The sequence below is a fragment of the Entelurus aequoreus genome, linkage group LG04 (genome assembly GCF_033978785.1).
Source record: "Entelurus aequoreus isolate RoL-2023_Sb linkage group LG04, RoL_Eaeq_v1.1, whole genome shotgun sequence".
In the NCBI taxonomy this organism is placed as follows: Eukaryota; Metazoa; Chordata; class Actinopteri; order Syngnathiformes; family Syngnathidae; genus Entelurus; species Entelurus aequoreus.
This window is the reverse complement of record NC_084734.1, coordinates 41163759-41186554: the sequence shown is the minus strand read 5'-3', so window position 1 is coordinate 41186554 and position 22796 is coordinate 41163759. Positions and strand designations below refer to the sequence as shown.

General features: G+C 40.4%; 1 protein-coding gene and 1 long non-coding RNA gene across 3 annotated transcripts in view; one reads left to right on the top strand and one right to left on the bottom strand.

Annotated features, from left to right (window-relative positions):
- scara5 (scavenger receptor class A, member 5 (putative)) overlaps nt 1-22796 on the top strand; it is a 103587-nt gene that overhangs the window by 21718 nt on the left and 59073 nt on the right. The window lies entirely within an intron of this gene.
- On the bottom strand, nt 3968-6144 carry LOC133648625 (uncharacterized). Its single transcript, XR_009825899.1, has 3 exons — nt 5982-6144; nt 5646-5794; nt 3968-4556 (listed from the first exon to the last, which is right to left on the bottom strand). It is a non-coding gene; the product is annotated as an uncharacterized LOC133648625 (long non-coding RNA).

Sequence of the window (22796 nt, the reverse complement as noted above, 5' to 3'; positions counted from 1 at the left end):
TTAATATGTTTTAATGTAATTGTTAATAGAAATGTCTTCTCTAAAAGTCCAGCCTATTTTTTTATTAATTTTAAATAATCTCTCAGCTGTACAAAAAAGCAGTTGATGTTTTGTTTTTTCAATTCTGTTGTAAATGGTTGTACTTTCAAATGTACATGTAAATATTATGTGGAATATCATTTTGGAAATGAGCACGTTGTTTATTAATTCATACAAGTCAAAATAATATTTGACAATACGATACAATAAGACATACAAAAGTTCATGATTCAACCTATTTAGGTATTAAGATAGAAAGAAAAAGATGTACGGCTTTATTTCCACACGCTGAAAAAAACTCTGTGCATTAAGTTTTCTCCACAGCCGATATGAGGCTCTTTGTCAGGGGAACAAGAAGAAAAACTCAACATTATGACAGTCAAGTTTTGTATTTTAACACAAATTTAGCTTACCCATTACACAGCTTTACATGTCTGGTTTTAGACTAGACTAGACTTCCTTTTTATTGTCATTCAAATTTGCACTTTACAGTACAGATAAGAACACAATTTCGTTACATAAGATCATTCACTTTAAAAGTTTTAAGTGAATAAATACAGCTATACTTACATTTTAAAGTCGCTCTTTTCTCTCTGTGTAGAAATGTAACAAAGTGTTTTTTTCCATATGGAGATTTGCCAAGTATCACGGCAATATCGAGACAAAAATGGATCATTTAAGAATGCATATTCAATGTCGGTACCGCTTTTACTACATTAGTTAAAAAAATTAAAAAAATAAAAATAAGCACAACCAAAAAAAAGATACGAAACCATAAAAAAGAAAAGCAAATGTGAAAAGAAAAAAAAGTGAACACAAAAACCTTTGAAACACACAAAAAAAATAAAAGTTTACAAACATATGATTATTGGCATGTAATTATTCAAAAAAGTATCCACCAAAAATATTGTATTTTTTAAATGTTTGTATTTGTTGTCAAAACTTGTTTCGGTGCCAATACAACTTGTAAGGCCTACTGAAATGAATTTTTTTTATTTAAACGGGGATAGCAGATCTATTCTATGTGTCATACTTGATCATTTCGCGATATTGCCATATTTTTGCTGAAAGGATTTAGTATAGAACAACGACGATAAAGATTGCAACTTTTGGTATCTGATAAAAAAAAGGCTTGCCCCTACCGGAAGTAGCGTGACGTAGTCAGTTGAACATATACGCAAAGTTCCCTATTGTTTACAATGATGGCCGCATGAAGTGAGAGAGATTCGGACCGAGAAAGCGACAATTTCCCCATTAATTTGAGCGAGGATGAAAGATTTGTGGATGAGTAAAGTGCAAGTGAAGGACTAGTGGGGAGTTGAAGCTATTCAGATAGGGAAGATGCTGTGAGAGCCGGGGGTGACCTGATATTCAGCTGGGAATGACTACAACAGTAAATAAACACAAGACATATATATACTCTATTAGTCACAACACAACCAGGCTTATATTTAACATGCCACAAATTAATCCTGCATAAAAACACCTGCGTGTTTGTTATGCTAGCTCCTAGCTCCTCTGCTAGCTCCTAGCTCCATAGAACACGCCAATACAATTCAAACACCTGATCAACACACACAATCACTCGGTCAAGGTTCATAAAGCTTATATATTTTTAAAAAGTTACGTACGTGACGCGCACATACGGTCAAGTTATCAAATGTTTAGCAGCCAAGGCTGCATACTCACGGTACCTGATATTCAGCTGGGAATGACTACAACAGTAAATAAACACAAGACATATATATACTCTATTAGCCACAACACAACCAGGCTTATATTTAATATGCCACAAATTAATCCTGCATAATAACACCTGCGTGTTTGTTATGCTAGCTCCTAGCTCCTCTGCTAGCTCCTAGCTCCATAGAACACACCAATACAATTAAAACACCTGATCAACACACACAATCACTCAGCCCAAAAGACCGTTCACCTAACCCAAGGTTCATAAAGCTTATATATTTTTAAAAAGTTACGTACGTGACGCGCACGTACGGTACGGTACGTGTTATGCTAGCTCCTAGCTCCTATGCTAGCTCCTAGCTCCATAGAACACGCCAATACAATTCAAACACCTGATCAACACACACAATCACTCAGCCCAAAAGACCGTTCACCTAACCCAAGGTTCATAAAGCTTATATATTTTTAAAAAGTTACGTACGTGACGCGCACGTACGGTACGGTACGTGTTATGCTAGCTCCTAGCTCCTATGCTAGCTCCTAGCTCCATAGAACACGCCAATACAATTCAAACACCTGATCAACACACACAATCACTCAGCCCAAAAGACCGTTCACCTAACCCAAGGTTCATAAAGCTTATATATTTTAAAAAAGTTACGTACATACGCAAAAAAAAGTTGCGCACATACGGTCAAGCGATCAAATGTTTAGAAGCCAAAGCTGCATACTCACAGTAGCACGTCTGCGTCTTTGTCATCCAAATCAAAGTAATCCTGGTAAGAGTCTGTGTTGTCCCAGTTCTCTACAGGCGTCTGTGTATCGAAGTCAAAAGTCCTCCTGGTTAGAGTCTCTGTTATCCGAGTTCTTCCATCTTGACTGCATCTTTCGGGAATGTAAACAAAGAAGCGCCGGCTGTGTACTGTTGTGGCTGACTACGTTCGAAAAATACGTCCATTTCGCACCGACAACTTTCTTCTTTGCTTGCTCAGCTTCCTTCTCCATAATGCAATGAACATGATTGAAACAGATTCACGAACACAGATGTCCAGAATACTGTGGAATTATGAAATGAAAACAGAGCTTTTTCGTATTGGCTTCAATGTGGAAGGCATACCCGTGTTCGCCGGTCTACGTCACGCGCATACGTCATCCTCAGAGGCGTTTCGAACCGGAAGTTTAGCGGCAAATTTAAAATGTCACTTTATAAGTTAACCCGGCCGTATTGGCATGTGTTATAATGTTAAGATTTCATCATTGATATATAAACTATCAGACTGCGTGGTCGGTAGTAGTGGGTTTCAGTAGGCCTTTAATTACAATTTGTTTTCCCGATACCAAATCTTACTGGCAGTAATTTGGTTCCAAAAAACAAGGCTGTTATGATCCGTTACCCGGATCATGTTTTGTTTAGTTTTTGACTACCTCAGTTCTGTTTCAGCACCCCTGGGTTTGTGTTTTTGGTTACCATGGGTGCTGATTAGTTCCACCTGCCTCTGATTAGTGTTCGGGACGCTCACCTGCTCCTGGGCACTAATCAGAGAGCTACTTATTCCTGTTTTTCGCCACACTCATTCTGGCTGTCTTGTTTGCTCCTGCAACACGTTACGTTCAGTATTTCTATGAGTCCTGTGCTAAGCTTCGCCATAGCTCCCATGCCGTCGGAACGCTTTTCTGTATTTTATTATTCCTGCCTGATTTATGAAAATAAATCATCTTCTTACCTGCACCTTGCCTCCGGAGTTTCCGTCTGCGTCTTGGGAGAAAGATCCGCGCAGTAAAATGCGACCTCGATGTAACAAAGGCTGTCCATCAATAAAAACAGAGTGTGCCTCTGAGTGCAGCAGAAGCTCTCTATTTCTGTCAGCAATCTCCACCACCTAATCATGCAGATCCTGACTCTCTCAAACCCGCTTTACCCTCTTTTTGTGCTCGCTAAGCTTCTATACCCCGCAGTTCTTCATCTGTATATTCAGGTTCAAAAATATAAGGTTGTGAATCCTCATTTGTCCAAAAACAGTTGTCTATTACAAAGTCTGCCTAGATTAGAACATACACGCGTTAGATGACAAAAGTAGGAAGGGTGTTGCTATGGGCACTGAAATTATTATTTATGTATTTATTTACATGAAAAAAAATTTAATCTGCGAGAATAAGGCCGCAAATTTTGATGTGGTGAAGGACAACTGAAGCCAATATGTTACTCCCTCCGAGGTCTTAATCAAGGCTCAAGTCGTTCGGTTTTCTCACAGACATTTATTTCAGCCGCGCCTTCTTCTCGTTAACAACAATGCCAAATATAATGCCGTCAGAACTAAAAAAATAAGAAAACAGAACTTACAATTAGTCTGACATCCAATAAAAGAAAACCCATATATTTCACATAGATTATCATTGGCCTCACAAACTCCAAGGGAATAAAGTTTATTTTCAATCCGAGACTCCATTACCGTCTTCCATCAAACACTTGTTGTCTCATGCAGCTTGCTGAATTCCGTCACATATTAATTGTCCCCCCAACAATGTGACCAAACTGGAACAAAAAATATATTCCCCTCCAGTTTACATGGGTTTTGTAACAAAAATAAAGTTAACATAAACTTGCATGAATTAACCCAAGGAAATACCTTTTTAATCACATTATGTGTACAATATGAACTTATGAACTGGGGACGGTGATAGTGGGGTTAGTGCGTCTGACTCACAATACGAAGGTCCTGGGTTCGATCCTGCGCTCGGAATCTTTCTGTGTGGAGTTTGCGTGTTCTCCCCGTGACTGCGTGGGTTCCCTCTGGGTACTCCGGCTTCCTCCCACCTCCAAAGACATGCACCTGGGGATAGGTTGATTGGCAACACTAAATTGGCCCTCGTGTGTGAATGTGAGTGTGAATGTTGTCTGTCTATCTGTGTTGGCCCTGTAGCTGAGATAGGCTCCAGCGCCCCCCGCGACCCCGAAGGGAATAAGCGGTAGAAAATGGATGGATGGATGGAACTGGGGACGGCGTGGCGCAGTCGGGAGAGTGGCCGTGCCAGCAACCTGAGGGTTCCTGGTTCGATCCCCAGCTTCTACCAACCTAGTCACGTCCGTTGTGTCCTTGAGCAAGACACTTCACCCTTGCTCCTGATTGTGGTTAGGGCATGGCAGCTCCCGCCATCAGTGTGTGAATGTGTGTGTGAACGGGTGAATGTGGAAATAGTGTCAAAGCGCTTTGAGTACCTTGAAGGTAGAAAAGCGCTATACAAGTATAACCCATTTACCATTTATATTTATACATTGTATTTATTTATTCTAACCAACTATGAAATGTTTCTCATTTTCTACCGCTTGTCCCGTTCGGGTTTGCGGGGGTGCTGGAGCCTATCTCAGCTGCATTCGGGCGGAAGGCGGGGTACACACTGGACAAGTCGCCACCTCATCACAGGGCCAACACAGATAGGCAGACAACATTCACACTCACATTCACACAAATATGAAATATATATAACAAATATACAAATTGCTTCTGTCAGCAGCTACACAATTTAAAAAAAAGGTCATCTCAAGGGTTTTTAATCTACTCGCAAAATATAGCAACAAATTCGCTACGTCTTCTTATTCTCTGGCAAACCAGTTGCGTATAAGATGTACAATAGCAGAGCTAAGACGGCGTCTACTGTACGAAGTTGTAACAACGAGCTACATTCACAAACATTATAATGTCTTATTAAGCGAGGATCAATGCCAAATCTATTTGGGGTGGTCCAAATGTATTCATGAAGGGCTGCAACAAATAAATAAATGTATGGGAAAGACTAAGGTAGCAGTTAGGATTTTACATACATAGAAGTTATCTGTGCTAGCCTTAGTATTTAGCATATCACGTTGAGATTTAGCACCAACCACCAGTCAGCATGACATATGTGGAACATACATTACTCACCCTGATGATAAACAGACACAAGTAGTTATCGTGCAGATAGTAGACAGCTCTGATCCGGGGTCCTGACTCCAGCTGGATGGATCGGTCCGCAGTTTAAAGGTTGCATATTAGAGTCCCAGGCCAGACGGTGTCTCTGATAAGCAACTTTCCTGTAAAATAGTCACAATGGGCCAAACTTGTGCACTCCAAATAAAATAGTATTTCACACTTCGTGTTATGAGACGATAAGATGGCGTAAAAAATAATGGTTTATTATCCACTTTGCCTCCTAACCCTTTTTAAAAAGGAAAAAGACAGGCCTCTCACGAAATATGCTCTCACCAAAACATACTGTACCTAATGTTTTGTCCAGTCAGTGTGCAGCTGCTTTCCAGCGGGAGGCTTTCCCCCCTTTTGGACGGTTTATTGTTAGATTGTGTTGTTGGCAGCTTCTCCTGTTCAAACCATGAAATACTTCTAGCAACAGTTTCCTTTACTTGCAGTCAGCTGGCAGGTTGCTGCCGTGTCGAACATGACAGGAAATACACAATTATTTTGCTTTGTTGGCTCTCTTTGTTGGCTCTTCAAACCTTTTTGTGATGTAACAATTTGGAGTGAAGCTAACATTGTACACCAAATGACATGTTTTAGCTGAACCAGCTCGGTGTCCCTAAAAACATACTGATATAGCGATACTTTTTGACACGATAAATATCCATCTTTTCAGAACAAGAAGTCTACAGTTAAGAACTGTAGTTACTGACAGTGGTTTTCTGAAGTCTTCCTGAGCCCATGTGGTGATATCCTTTACACACTGATGTTGCTTTTTGATGCAGTACCGCCTGAGGGATCGAAGGTCCGTAATATCATTGCTTACGTGCAGTGATTTCTCCAGATTCTCTGAACCTTTTGATAATATTATGGACCGTAGATGATGAAATCCCTAAATTCCTTGCAATAGCTTGTTGAGAAATGTTGTTCTTAAACTGTTGGACAATTCGCTCACGCATTTGTTCACAAAGTGGTGACCCTCACCCCATCCTTGTTTGTGAATGACTGAGCATTTCATGTAAGCTGCTTTTATACCCAATCATGGCACCCACCTGTTCCCAATTAGCCTGTTCACCTGTGGGACGTTCCAAATAAGTGTTTGATGAGCATTCCTCAACTTTCACAGTCTTTTTTGCCACTTGTGCCAGCTTTTTTTAAACATGTTGCAGGCATCAAATTCCAAATGAGCTAATATTTGCAAAAAATTAAGTTTTCCAGTTCGAACGTTAAGCATCTTGTCTTTGCAGTCTATTCAAATGAATATAGGTAGAAAAGGATTTGCAAATCATTGTATTTAGTTTTTATTTACGATTCACACAACGTGCCAACTTCACTGGTTTTGGGGTTTGTAGAAGGCATTTTTTGAACATTTGAGTGGCAAGAAACTTGACTCACTTTCTGTTTAATTGTAGTAAATTGTCCCCTCGATTATTGGAGGGTTTACATTACAGACCCCCACTGCGATGGTTGAATTTCCAAAAAGTAGGGATTTATTAAAAGTGGAATTGCACTTTTTTTTTTAGTTTTGCCTGTCATTCACAATCCTTATGAAAGACAAGAACACATACGTTTTTCTTTTTTTATGCATTCTAAATAGTAAATAAAAGCGATCAAAAGTCTGCTTACAATGGAGCCTATGGGAGTCACTGTATTCTGCCTATAAAGCCCTTAACAAACATCAAAACAGGTTTTATATACATGATGTAAGTATGTAATGTAGTAACGGCACATTTATAATAACATTTAATATTTACGTATTTTGAGCATTTTAGGACTACTTGGCGCATTAGTTTCACAGTCGCATCACAACGTTGGCTTTTTTCATGGACAACATCACTGATTTCTACTCACTGCAGACTCCATGAGAGCCAAGAAACATACGCTGAACAAAAATATAAACGTTTTGTTTTTGCTCCCATTTTTCATGAGTTGAACTCAATTATCTAAAACTTTTACTATATACACAAAAGACCTATTCCTCTCAAATATTGTCCACAAATGTGTCTAAATCTGTGTTAGTGAGCACTTCTTCTTTGCCAAAATAATCCATCCCACCTCACAGGTTTGGCATATCAAGATGCTGATTAAACAGCGTGATTGTGCCTTAGGCTGCCCACAATAAAAGGCCAATCTGAAATGTGTAGTTTTATCACACAGCACAATGTCACAGATGTCGCGAGTTTTGAGGGAGCGTGCAGTTGGCATGCTGTCTGCAGGAATGTCCACCAGAGCTGTTGATTTGAATGTTAATTTCTCTGCCATAAACCGTTTCCAAAGGGTTTTCAGATAATTTGGCAGTACATCCGACCGGCCTCACAAACACAGACCACGTGTAACCACACCAGCACAGGACCTCCACATCCAGCAGGTGCACCTCCATGATTGTCTGAGAGCAGCCACCAGGACAGCTGCTGCAACAATTGGTTTGCATACCCAAAGAATTTCTGCACAAACTGTGAGAAACCGTCTCAGGGAAGCTCATCTGCATGCTCGTCGTCCTCTTTGGGGTCTCGACCTGACTGCAGTGCGTCGTCGTAACTGACTTGAGTGGGCAAATGCTCACCTTCGATGGTGTCTGGCACGTTGGAGAGGTGTTCTCTTCACGAATGAATCCCAGTTCTTACTGTTTAGGGCAGATGGCAGACAGCATGTGTGGCGTTGTGTGAGACCGATTTGCTGATGTCAACGCTGTGAATCGAGTGGCTCGTGGTGGGGGTGGGGTTATGGTATGGGCAGGCATATGTTACGGACAACGAACGCAAGTGCATTTTGAATGCACAGAGATACTGTGATGAGATCCTGAGGCCCATTGTTGTGCAGTGCTCAATGTTGCAAGGATCTGTACACAATTCCTGGAAGCTGAAAATATCCCAGTGGATATGGCCAGCATGTTTGGGTTGCTGTGGATCGGCGTATACAACAGTGTGTTCCAGTTCCTGGTAATATCCAACAACTTCGCACAGCCATTGAAGAGTGGACCAACATTTGACAGGACACAGTCAACAACCTGATCAAATCTATGCGAAGGAGATGTGTTGCACTGTGTGAGGCAAATGGTGGTCACACCCGAATACTGCCTGCTTTTCTGACACAAACTGCACATTTGAGAGTGGACTTTTATTGTGGGCAGCCTAAGGCACACCTGTTCAATAATCATGGTGTCTATTCAGCATCTTGATATGCCACACTTGTGAGGTGGGATATATGATCTTGGCAAATAAGAAATGCTCACTAACACAGATTTGTGAACAATATTTGATAGGAATAGGTCTTTTGTGTATATAGTAAAAGTTTTAGATCATTGAGTTCAACTCACAAAAAATGGGTTTGTATTTTTGTTCAGTATAAATACATCAGAAGTTGTTCACAAGTTGCTCAATACTTGAGTAGTTTTTTCACGCGTTACTTATTTACTCTTATTTAAGTAAATATTTCGATGACTACTTTTTACTTTTAATTGAGTCATATTATTCTAAAGTAACGGTACTCTTCCTTGAGTACAATTTTTGGGTATTTTACTCCCCTCTGCTTATGACGCTGTCTTGTTGTTGACATAAAACCACATCAAGCTATCGCTAACTGCATTGTAATGGCCCTAAAAGTAATGAATGAGAATACTCGCTGTAAGTAAGAGTAACAATGTTACTAACGCCGTTGTTATATGACACCGTTATTACGAACACTGGTCACACATCACGATATTATTGTGAAGTCTTTGAAACCAAAATACTGCAGTATTTACAAAACTGTTACAACCCTACAATCTGTGTTTGATTTTAATGTGCTTCTTAGTTTTAGTTTTCATTACCAAATTTGGAGGTGTTGAAATTGCCACATACTGTATAATGGCTAATGCTAATATGTAGCATGCATATAGCAAATATGGGCTCAGAACGTTGAGCGTGTGACCAGAAACTTGAGGGTTACAAGTTCGAATCTGGTCTACACCAACCTAGTCACTGCCCCATTTTACATTTTACATTTTACCCAGCTTGCTCCCAGTGCCACTGGTGTAAATGTAGCTTAAATGTAGATAATGGGTTTCTCACTGTCAGTCAATCAATCAATCAATCAATGTTTATTTATATAGCCCTTAATCACAAATGTCTCAAAGGGCTGCACAAGCCACAACAACATCCTCGGCTCAGATCCCACACTGAAAAGCGCTTTGAGTCACAAGAGAAAAGGCGCTATATAAATATAATTAATAATAATAATTCACAAATCCAATGTAAATTAGCATGGAGCTAGCGCATTTTGAAAAGTGGCACCTTAATTTATGTTCGAGTGTCTTCTATCAGGCATGCTTGCTTTGTTGGCATGGAAAATTGCAACATTGTCTGGAGGCAGTACAACTGCCTGTGCTTGTTTGCACGCCAACTGTTTTTAGCTCACACTAACTGCATTACATGTGTATTGTGATGATAACGACTATCCATGTGTGTATCAGAGACTTGTTGCTTTGGGCTATAGAGGTTAAAACAAGACCTCAAGGCTTAATTTTATAGGTTTTTATTATAGTTTTTTTAAATATACTGACTGTATATTTAAAAAAACTGTAATTATGTGAATAAAATCACATATATACTATATATATGTGATTTTATTCACATAGTTCTTAAACATTAATTATCTAAAATGTATTTAATATTATATAATTTAATTCACAATATTAATTATTTAATTATAAAAATACAATCTTAAAAATAAACCACCAGCTGAAATGTCAAAATCAAAATGTCAGGAACCATACTTGGGAATCTAAAACTTTTTTCCTCTCACATTTAAAGGACAAGAGTTAATTTTGTTCCTATGCGTGTGATGTTTGACATCATGAGAAAGCAGCTGCTGCAGCAAAAAAGAAAGAAAAAGAAGAAGAGAAAAAAAAGTCATGCAAAAGAGGAGGGAAGTGAGACATCCAATTAGTCCTTACATGTTAATGATGGCCTGAAAGAACCTTGGCTCTGCTCTGAGTTGTCTCTATATATGTGTGTGTGTGTGTGTGTGTGTGTGTGTGTGTGTGTGTGTGTGTGTGTGTGTGTGTGTGTGTGTGTGTGTGTGTGTGTGTGTGTGTGTGTGTGTGTGTGTGTGTGTGTGTGTGTGTGTGTGTGTGTGTGTGTGTGTGTGTGTGTGTGTGTGTGTGTGCGTGTGCGTGTGCGCGCACTCATCAAAGACTCCCACTGGGGGAACTTTTGGACGTTCTCCAGACACTTTTCTTCAGAGAATGACTCTGAACACATTAGTGGAAGCTTTATGTTCTCAGAGTCAATTTAAAGCCGCTGCAGGAATGGTGTGCACATGCGCGTGCACTATCAGACTTACTGGACTTGACGGCATCATCTGTGCTGTCCACCATAAAACCTTTATTAACTGTTCTGCGTTGCATTTTAACAAGTGTCATATAAGTGTAAAACGAACTGAAACAATGTTATTATGATAAAAGTGATGGGAGGTTTACTCTTCTGCATATATTTGGGATAAGTACTTGTTTTCACAAGTGTGCGCCTAAAAGGGAAAGGTTTCTTTTCAAAGCGGCTCCGAGTGGCATTTCACTGTCACGCTTGCCCTTTTTGACTTTTCCTAAAGAGACAAAACACATCTGGTTCACATTGCAGCCTGCGTTTTATCTTTAGGAGTGTTGTTTTTTTTCTTCTGACAAACCCTCAAAGGAAGCTCAAGTGACCCCAAGACGGGTGGACTTGTGTCACTTGTGTGTGTTTTGGATTTTGAACACATTTCCAATATGAAATCATTAAAAAATGGAATTAAGCCATTCCAGGGTCCAGCTGTCCCTATGTTTACTGTAATTGTCTTAACATATTTTAAACATGCATACAGTTACAATATGGTACATCACATGTTTCCAATTTCTCATTACAACACGTCCGAAAAGGAGTAGGAAGAAGCTGAGTTTATCTAATTTTTTACCAGTTTTCCATGACAGAATGACAGTCATGTTGTGGTGTTGGTTGCCACTGTGTTGCTGCCGCTTGTCTGCCTTCTTTTGCAGCAACTTCTCTCCTACACCTGCGGGAAGTTAGCAATTAGTGTGTCTCACCGTTGCCAGTTATAGTGCCTATAATGTGGCCCCCAACTACCCGTGCGGGGACCGGTACCGGTCCGTGATGCATTTGATATCCGGTCACACAGAAATATTAAATAATTCATAAATGACTGCCTTAACTTTAGCCTGTCCCACTAAACACACCAATAAGCTTGTTTATAGATAATAAAACTCCTCATAGGAAGTCGCCCTTCGTTATATTTGTTATTACTTTGTGACATGATGCAATGCACATTAATGAACATCTAAAATATAAATGTGATAGATTGAAGCCTATGGCTGATTTCCATCTGCAGTCCCCAGCAGGTTGATGGTATGTACTACCAACAACCTGTTCGGGATCTCATTGCAAAGAAACAAGCCCAGGGCTCCCACTAATTCAGCGTTATAGTGAGTTCTATTTTTCATGCATTTATTTTTGCTATATTTATCTGTAACACGTGGAAAACCGGTCCGTGAAAATAATGCCTACATTAAGCTGGTCCACTGGCCTATACGGTTCACTCAGCTCCCGCACCCGCTCCATGGACACTTGCCCTATAAATGGCACTCAGCTGTATCCACAAGCTGTGACCCAGAATTCTTGAAACAAATAAGCAAAAATTGGCCTTTGTGTGTGAATGTGAGTGTGAATGTTGTCTGTCTATCTGTGTTGGCCCTGTGATGAGGTGGCGACTTGTCCAGGGTGTAACCCGCCTTCCGCCCGAATGCAGCTTAGATAGGCTCCAGCACCCCCCCACCACCACCCCCCCCCACCCCCCCACCCCGCGGCCCCAAAAAGCGGTAGAAATGGATGGATATATATATTTATATATATATATATACAGTATATATATATACATATATATATATACAGTATATATATATATATACATACATATATATATATATATATATATATATATATATATATATATATATATATATATATATATATATATATATATATATATATATATATATATATATATATATATATATATATATATATATATATATATATGTATGGATGGTTGTAGGTATGTATATGTGTATGCATGTGTGTGTATGTGTACATGGGGGCTTGGTTGCTGGTGGGGCGGGGGCGGTCTTCCCGTACAGCTGCGGGTAGTCTCTGGGCCCCTCGGGTGGGTCGTTTCACCTTTCTGCCTGCATGGGGTGTGGTCTCTCGCTGGCTTGGGGGCTGGACGTCCCCTGCTTCTCCTTTGCCTTGTCCTCTGCCGGGCCTGCTGTTTTTGTAAGTAACGTGTTATTACTTTCCGTAGTAATTGATAACATTTATTAAAGAGTAATTCCGTTAGTAATGCAATTACTGTTTTGGATTTAGTAACGATAATTAATTTGTCTGTTAAAGTAACTTTCAAGATTGCGTGTGACGGTATGAAATATAAACTTGGTGTGTAGTTTTTTTCTGGTGCTTTAGCATTGGCCAGGTCTGAAATAAACTACATCTCCTAGTATCCTCTGGCATTGGCAAGGTGGGTGGAGGGGCGTGGAACGCCGTAAGCAGGAGGTGAAATGTGTGCGTAGTAGATGAGAAGATTTGTTGTTTTCAGAGATTTCATAGTAGGAAATAGGAGTAAAGGGAAAAACTTCTTCATGAATCCTCACCCCATCCATCCATTTTCCACCGCTTGTCTTTCTTGATGTCGCACGGGGATGGAGCCTATAGAGCTGCACTCGGCGAGTGGAAGGAAGGTTAAAAACCCTGGACAAGTCGCCACCTCATAAACCGTCCATCCATCCATCCATCTTCTTCCGCTTATCCGAGGTCGGGTCGCGGGGGCAGCAGCTTAAGCAGGGAAGCCCAGACTTCCCTCTGGGACGGTATAGCTCGGTTGGTAGAGCGGCCGTGCCAGCAACTTGAGGGTTGCAGGTTCGATCCCCGCTTCCGCCATCCTAGTCACTGCCGTTGTGTCCTTGGGCAAGACACTTTACCCACCTGCTCCCAGTGCCACCCACACTGGTTTAAATGTAACTTAGATATTGGGTTTCACAATGTAAAGCGCTTTGAGTCACTTGAGAAAAAGCGCTATATAAATGTAATTCACTTCACTTCACTCTCCCCAGCCACTTCGTCCAGCTCCTCCCGGGGGATCCCGAGGCGTTCCCAGGCCAGCCGGGAGACATAGTCTTCCCAACGTGTCCTGGGTCTTCCCCGTGGCCTCCTACCGGTCGGACGTGCCCTAAACACCTCCCTAGGGAGGCGTTCGGGTGGCATCCTGACCAGATGCCCGAACCACCTCATCTGGCTCCTCTCGATGTGGAGGAGCAGCAGCTTTACTTTGAGCTCCCCCCGGATGGCAGAGCTTCTCACCCTATCTCTAAGGGAGAGCCCCGCCACCCTGCGGAGGAAACTCATTTCGGCCGCTTGTACCCGTGATCTTGTCCTTTCGGTCATAACCCAAAGCTCATGACCATAGGTGAGGATGGGAACGTAGATCGACCGGTAAATTGAGAGCTTTGCCTTCCGGCTCAGCTCCTTCTTCACCACAACGGATCGATACAGTGTCTGCATTACTGAAGACGCCGCACCGATCCGCCTGTCGATCTCACGATCCACTCTTCCCTCACTCGTGAACAAGACTCCGAGGTACTTGAACTCCTCCACTTGGGGCAGGGTTTCCTCCGCAACCCGGAGATGGCACTCCACCCTTTTCCGGGCGAGAACCATGGATTCGGACTTGGAGGTGCTGATTCACATCCCAGTCGCTTCACACTCAGCTGCGAACCGATCCAGCGAGAGCTGAAGATCCTGGCCAGATGAAGCCATCAGGACCACATCATCTGCAAAAAGCAGAGACCTAATCCTGCAGCCACCAAACCAGATCCCCTCAACGCCTTGACTGCGCCTAGAAATTCTGTCCATAAAAGTTATGAACAGAATCGGTGACAAAGGGCAGCCTTGGCGGAGTCCAACCCTCACTGGAAACGTGTCCGACTTACTGCCGGCAATGCGGACCAAACTCTGGCACTGATCATACAGGGAGCGGACCGCCACAATCAGACAGTCCGATACCCCATACTCTCTGAGCACTCCCCACAGCACTTCCCGAGGGACACGGTCGAATGCCTTCTCCAAGTCCACAAAACACATGTAGACTGGTTGGGCAAACTCCCATGCACCCTCAAGGACCCTGCCGAGAGTATAGAGCTGGTCCACAGTTCCACGACCAGGACGAAAACCACACTGTTCCTCCTGAATCCGAGGTTCGACTATCCGGCGTAGCCTCCTCTCCAGCACACCTGAATAGACCTTACCGGGAAGGCTGAGGAGTGTGATTCCACGATAGTTAGAACACACCCTCCGGTTCCCCTTCTTAAAGAGAGGAACCACCACCCCGGTCTGCCAATCCAGAGGTACCGCCCCCGATGTCCACGCAATGCTGCAGAGTCTTGTCAACCAAGACAGCCCCACAACATCCAGAGCCTTAAGGAACTCCGGGCGGATCTCATCCACCCCCGGGGCCTTGCCACCGAGGAGCTTTTTAACTACCTCAGCAACCTCAGCCCAAGAAATAGGAGAGCCCACCACAGATTCCCCAGGCACTGCTTCCTCATAGGAAGACGTGTTGGTGGGATTGAGGGGGTCTTCGAAGTATTCTCTCCACCGATCCACAACATCCGCAGTCGAGGTCAGCAGAACACCATCCTCACCATACACGGTGTTGATAGTGCACTGCTTGCCCTTCCTGAGGCGGCGAATGGTGGTCCAGAATCGCTTCGAAGCCGTCCGGAAGTCGTTTTCCATGGCTTCCCCGAACTCCTCCCATGTCCGAGTTTTTGCCTCCGCGACCGCCGAAGCCGCACACCGCTTGGCCTGTCGGTACCTGTCCGCTGCCTCAGGAGTCCTATGAGCCAAAAGAACCCGATAGGACTCCTTCGTCAGCTTGACGGCATCCCTCACCGCCGGTGTCCACCAACGGGTTCTAGGATTACCGCCACGACAGGCACCAACTACCTTGCGGCCACAGCTCCAATCAGCCGCCTCGACAATAGAGGCGCGGAACATGGTCCATTCGGACTCAAAGTCCAGCACCTCCCTCGTGACATGTTCAAAGTTCTTCCGGAGGTGGGAATTGAAACTCTCTCTGACAGGAGACTCTGCCAGACGTTCCCAGCAAACCCTCACAATGCGTTTGGGCCTGCCAGGTCTGTCCGGCATAAACCGTCACCCAGAAAATACATTTGAAGCCAGCGAATCTGAACATTAGTTTGTGAGGTATTTACATTGTTAAAAGGTCAATGTTAGTTAATCTTTCTGAGAAAAAGCATATTCCAGACTGATATAAACATGTCCACTGTGGAGGAAACTGCTTGTCAGAAAGTAAAAGTTGAAAGACACTTAAGTGAACATTATTGTGCTACACAATAATGTTGTTTACATTGTTACTTTAAAGACACTCAACTGTAAGTTTTTATTTTTATATTTGCTTGAAACAGTAGATATTCCTGCACAATTATTTGCACTTAAAATACATATCTGTAGTAATAAATATGATTACAACCATTTAGCATTATTTTTTGTGTTCAATTACAGAAAGTGTGTTATTCTTAACATTCCTGCCAATTCATTTTACACATTAAGGCATTTTTAAGTCTTTTTTTTTGGACATACACCACAAGAATATCATACTTAATACCTTGCTAATGTCTTCCTAATGCCTTAATTCCGTGATATTCTGATACCATTACATCCCCAACAGATTACAATAAAACATCTTTGACAAAGCATTATCGTAATATAAGAGATTTTGATTTTGTTAGTGACTGGATGTAACACAGCGCTTTTATTTTGAAGCCGGAGTGTATGATTAGTTAGAGAAGAGGTGTCTTGAAATATTTTGACGACAGACCGACTGTTTGCATTAAAAAAGTGCCTCTCAACTTCCTGCCCACCATCTTTCATTTTTCCTGAGCTTGTATCCCATCTTACTAAACCAGTAACAGTAACAATCTACATTTTTTTCCAATGCACTAAACCAGGGGTCCCCAAACTACGGCCCGCGGGCCGAATCCGTTCCGCCAGCATCCAAAATTCTGCCCGCCAAAAGTCCAAGTTAAAAAATAAATACATTTAAAAAATAAAAACTTTTTTTTTTTTTTTTTTTTTTTAATCTGTCCTTTCTAATCTATTTTCTACCGCTTGTTACTCTCGGTGTCTACAGGCAAATCTTATTGTCTAAAAATGCTTTTTCTCATCGATAACGTGACATTATCGCGCTCGGAATATATATATATAGATATATAGCCCGGCCCCCGGCCAAATTTTTTTAACCCGATGCGGCCCCCGAGTCAAAACGTTTGGGGACCCCTGCACTAAACTGTATTCTAAACATGGAAGTGAAGTGCCACCTCTCTGAATACAAGTGCTTCAACAGACATTTACTCCACTGATGACGGCTCACGGTGATCAAGGATAAAATGGTCTAGTCTTGTTGGGAGAACAACTTGTCATGGCTTTGGACCTGGGCTTTCCATAATCTAATGTATTTTTCTTCGTCCATTTTTGCTCGCTATTTTTTTCCGGCTTGTGGCTCAACAGTAACTGACGCAGGTACATTTTCCCACGCTGCGGAACAGGCCAAAGTCCGACAGGAAGCGTGCACGTTAATCGGCCGTCCCAAAAATTTGCGCCTTTACAGGAAATTATATTTACCGCGTTATTATTGCCCTAACTTTGGGTGCGATCGTCGGGCTCGGGATCTTTCTGTGTGGAGTTCACATGTTCTCCCCGTGACTGCGTGGGTTCCCTCCGGGTACTCCGGCTTCCTCCCACCTCCAAAGACATGCACCTGGGGATAGGTTGATTGGCAACACTAAAATTGGCCCTAGTGTGTGAATGTGAGTGTGAATGTTGTCTGTCTATGTACGACCCCGAGAGAGACAAGCGGTAGAAAATGGGAGGATGGATATATATATATACAGTACAGGCCAAAAGTTTGGACACACCTTCTCCTCATTCAATGTGTTTTCTTTATTTTCATGACTATTTACATTGTAGATTGTCACTGAAGACATCAAAAATATGAATGAACACATGTGGAGTTATGTACTTAACAAAAAAAGGTGAAATAACTGAAAACATGTTTTATATTCCAGTTTCTTCAAAATAGCCACGCTTTGCTCTGATTACTGCTTTGCACACTCTTGGCATTCTCTCGATGAGCTTCAAGAGGTCCTGAAATGGTTTTCACTTCACAGGTGTCATAGTTTTCATGCCTTCAGTGACAATCTACAATGTAAATAGTAATGGAAATAATGAAAACGCATTGAAATGAGAAGGTGTGTCCAAACTTTTGGCCTGTACTGTATATATGGTATATATATGTACCATATATATATATATTATGAGTTTTTTGAGTGCCTCAGCATATTTTTAAAGGGCATTGTATGTCTAAATTCAGACATGTATTATTTAGACTAAAATTACATCCCCAGTTTTGACTCACCTAGTGGCATTTTTTTTTTTATTTCCTTTCCAAGAATATCTATGTAGACCTTTAGATCCACAGACTTTTTATTTTTTTCGAAAAACCTGGTGTACGGCTCAAGATGTAGCCTTAAGGTTTGTTTGGCACAGTAATGTTGCATGAGGAACTCCCACGAATCCTATAATTGACACGCTGGTTATTGCTGCTGCAGTCATTCCTTATTCCGCAGCCAAGATACAGTTCATTTTAATAGAAACAAGCTGTTTTGGCAGTCTAAGTTGTTTCACTCTCGCCGAGTTGTTGGCATCCAAGTGGAGCAGCGTTGTTTATGTTTGTTGTGGTCGCCCTGTTCACTGACTTGTGGCTTCATGGTGTAAATAATTTACAGGGAAGAGCATGTGTCTGCTTTGTGATAATAATACAAAACAGTCCAGGGAAAGTCCCGTAACATGTTTGTGAAGTTAAAATGAGCAAACATACTTCATATATAAATGTTTATATATAACCGACGCCTTGCATAATTGGCCATGACACGTGTTGAAAAATGTTTAGAAAGACCAATTAACTTTTGTATGCTTCTTTTTCTTTTTGTGTATTTTTGGGTATCACAAGCAAGTCTGAGTAGTTTTGATGGGGGGTGGGGGTTGGGGGGGTGTTAACACTGAATTATCCCTTCTGCTCGGTCCTCTTATTCTCTGGCTGACCAGGTGCATATGAAGTGTGGTATAAGTGGAGTTGCAAGTGGGAGTGTCCCGATCCAATGCTCATATTGGATATAGGCCTGATATTAGCAAAAAAAACAAGTATAACATTTTTTGGCTTGTATCTGTAATCTTCGATTCAAGAACTCCGATATAAACAGTCCTGCAGTGCGTTTACTTGTGCAGAGATGGACAACAAGTTAACATCTAAATGTCATCCAATAAGCAAACAAGGTTGGTCTTTTCTATTATTATTTAGTATTTTAGTCAAGTCATTTACAAAAGGTAAACATGGTAGGCTATTGGCTAGTATAGGAGCTAGCAGCTACACAACAGCTAAGTACACAATAGCACACAAGTAATGTGTTCTTAATTGAACAATATTACAGTCTAAAACAGCACATTTGTCAATATAAACAAATATTAAATAATTATTGCATATTACTTACACAAGGGGTTCTTAACCTATTTCACCTCAGGGCCATTTTTTTCCACGACAGAGGGGCCCGGGACCCACTCAAATATTAACACTAAATTAGTCATCTTACTCTTGATTTTAATCATATTTAATAATTATATCTAACCTACTTCAAGTTTAACAGGATAAACCCTGCCAAATGATATGAAAGCATGTGTTAGTCACAAAAATGATTATCAAGGCTTAGGTCAGGCTGGTTACAAAAATAATAATGAATTAAATATACTCCAAAAGGGACTCATAAACTGATGAAAAAAATTACATGCAATTACTCTGTGCTAAAATTAAAACATTTTAACTAAATTAATAATAACTATAATACATCCATCCATCCATATATTTCTTGAATAAATTGTCAATAGAATTTAAGTTAAATGAAAATACATCTTCACCACTTTAGTCATATTTTTTGCGTTTAAGAAACTTTTCTATGACTTTTTCTCCAGGCTTTTTCTGTTTGTTTAATATTGTCATTACTGCCACAAGTAATGGAAATGTGAATTACAACTGAGTACCACTGCAACATGCTGCGCAACACAGCTGAGAAACAGATATTTTTTAGCGGCCCTGAAGGGGGCGCTCGCGGCCCAACAATGGGCCCTGGTCCGATGATTAAGAATCACTGACTTACCATGAATTGATTAACGTGGACCCCGACTTAAACATGTTGGAAAAACTTATTCGGGTGTTACCATTTAGTGGTCAATTGTACGGAATATGTACTGTACTGTGCAATCTACTAATAAAAGTTTCAATCAATCAATCAATCACATACAAAATCTCCAACATTGTTTTTTTATTGTTTCGTTTTTTATTTTTCTAATCTGCCAAGGTCCAATAAACACTAACCAAAGGCTGTACATGTACAGAGTAGCCTCACTTGTTGTTATTTTGTGGAATAATGACGCTATCGCACGCTGATGTTTCTGGTCTGTTTATTTTGGGACCGCTGTGTCACATTAGCGCTTCAAAGCGTAACTCTTCATTACATTGTCTTTTTAAAATGATTGTTATTGTTGTGTGAGGTCGGTCGAGACAGTTCTCCATCTGCAACTGTTTTGTTCGTAGTATTTTTTATGAAGTCATGCATCACAGTGAAAGTAGAAAACGCTTCTGTCTCTTGTCCTTTCAACTAATGCATCATATTTTGCACAGGTTTCCTCTAAATATTAATAACTCAAGGAGAGTTGGTTTTAAGTTAATTGCATTCCTGAATGACATTATGTCTCTGTGTTGCATTTAAAGCGCAGTTGGACAAGACAAATATCCTGCAGAGCGAATCCTGGTTGCTCCATGGTTACTAAGCCAGAACTTTAGCTTCCTCACTGGACTGCTGACTTATTGAACACTTAGCAACCAAGTTGAATATGCGTTAATAAGTGTTTTTTACTTTTGCAAGCTGTGAAGAGTATACCAAAGCAGCAGGTAAGCAGCTGTGAGGCTATTTTAGCTGAGAGGAAGAAAGCCACAATAGCAACAATAGTTTGACTTTAAGGCAATTATTGTCCCTTGGAAGAATGGAGAAATAAAATGAAACAAAATTATCTCAATATTGTTATATTTAAAGTTGTAGCACTTACACAGAGCATTCCATCAGATTGCTCTGACGTCTTTGTTAGGCTTTTTGCAACAACTACGAGGTGCACTTGCATGTAATGCATTAACTTGCATGTAATGTAATGCATTAACTGTAATAGTACAGTTGGGGTAGGCTCAAGCTTCCCCACAGCAGGATTAAAATGCAAGTACAGTACATCATACCAGTATCATGTTAGCTCAACATGTTGGTCGGTTATTAAAATCCCTGGAAAAAGGTTGATAAAACTTAACATAAATGCTGCGACCGTGACCTATCATTTTGGTTTCACAGTTTTGGTGTTGAAATGTCACGTCAGAGGCGGGAACACAAGCGGCTGTCAATCACCAGAAGGCAACAGCCAAAGTAAAAAATATTTTCAGGGAGCACAGCTGTCCAATAAGAGCTTTAAAATTTTGTCAACATGACCACATAAACGAATGACGAATGATACATAAATCATAACATACATTATTATTGTCCAGTAGAAAGTAAATCTCCAAAATCCTTTTAAAGTTTGTTTAATGTCTCAAATACTTTATATAGTTCATCTGAATATGTTTCATAATTTTTTTTATTGCACACAACTAGTAGCTGTCAAAATGTGGAGATACATGCTTTTCACTGGCAAAGCGGCCAATTGTTTATCCACATTGTAAGGACAAATATGTAAAATAAGTATGAATTAAAATACAGACTGAAAATTATAAATGTTGGCAATAAACAAATTATTTTAAAGAAATGTTATTTATGATAGATGCTTTTAAACAACTAACATTAGAAAATGCCTTTCAAATGAAACTTCAAACCTCACAAATACATAATTGACAGTACTGTAAGTAGTTTTCACTCTGTGATTTTTTTAGTACCCCAAACACTTTTTTTATGATGAATTGAAATGTATTTCATTTTTATTCTTCAGATAAATGTCAAAATGTGGAGATACATGCTTTTCACTGGAGAAGCGGTCAATTGTTTATCCATATTGTAAGGACAAATGTGTAAAATAAGTATGAATTAAAATACATACTGAAAATTATAAATGTTGACAATAAACTAAATATTTTAAAGAAATGTTATTCATAATATATCTTTCTAAAGAACTAACATTAAAAAATGCCTTTCAAATGAAGCTTTAAACCTCACAGCTACACCATTGACAGTACTGTAAGTGGTTTTCAGTATCCCAAAATTGTTTTTTATGATGAATCGAAATGTTTTTCATTTAATTTTTATTTTTAAGATAAATGTCATCCAAAAATCGCCAACAATACTCCATTTACATTTCGTGACTTGAATATTGACCAAGTATTAGTGATAATGTTATTATAAGCACAAAAGCAGTCAAACTATTTATAGCGGCACCATGATCACAAGCGTGTAAGCCAATCTTTACATTATCGAGTGGTAAGGTGCTTCATCGCTTCCTTTGCTGGTGAACGTTTATTGTAGATCATAAATCATGCCTCTCACCTGGATGGTAGAAGAATGAGGACGTAGTCCAACAAGTTGGTACACTTTGACATCCAATTTAGACCGGGAAATGGCGAAAACGACACAAAAAGACGCTTGGTTCCACCCACCTTTTCTTCGCAAGGATTATGAGTCATTCTTCATCTAAATGGGAATATCACACAATTTTATCAATCAGCATCCTAATGACAGCAGACCTTATACAGTAAGTGATTTTTTATTCTTTTTGTTGGTTCTAATAAAGTCTGCAGTGAGCAGTAATCAGTAACGTTGTTGAAAAGAGCGTGTTTGAAATTAATGTGACACGTATGCTTAAAATGAGAAAAGTACGTAAATATTAAATGTTATTAGAATTTTACTAATTAATACATTACATATATACTTACAGAATGTAT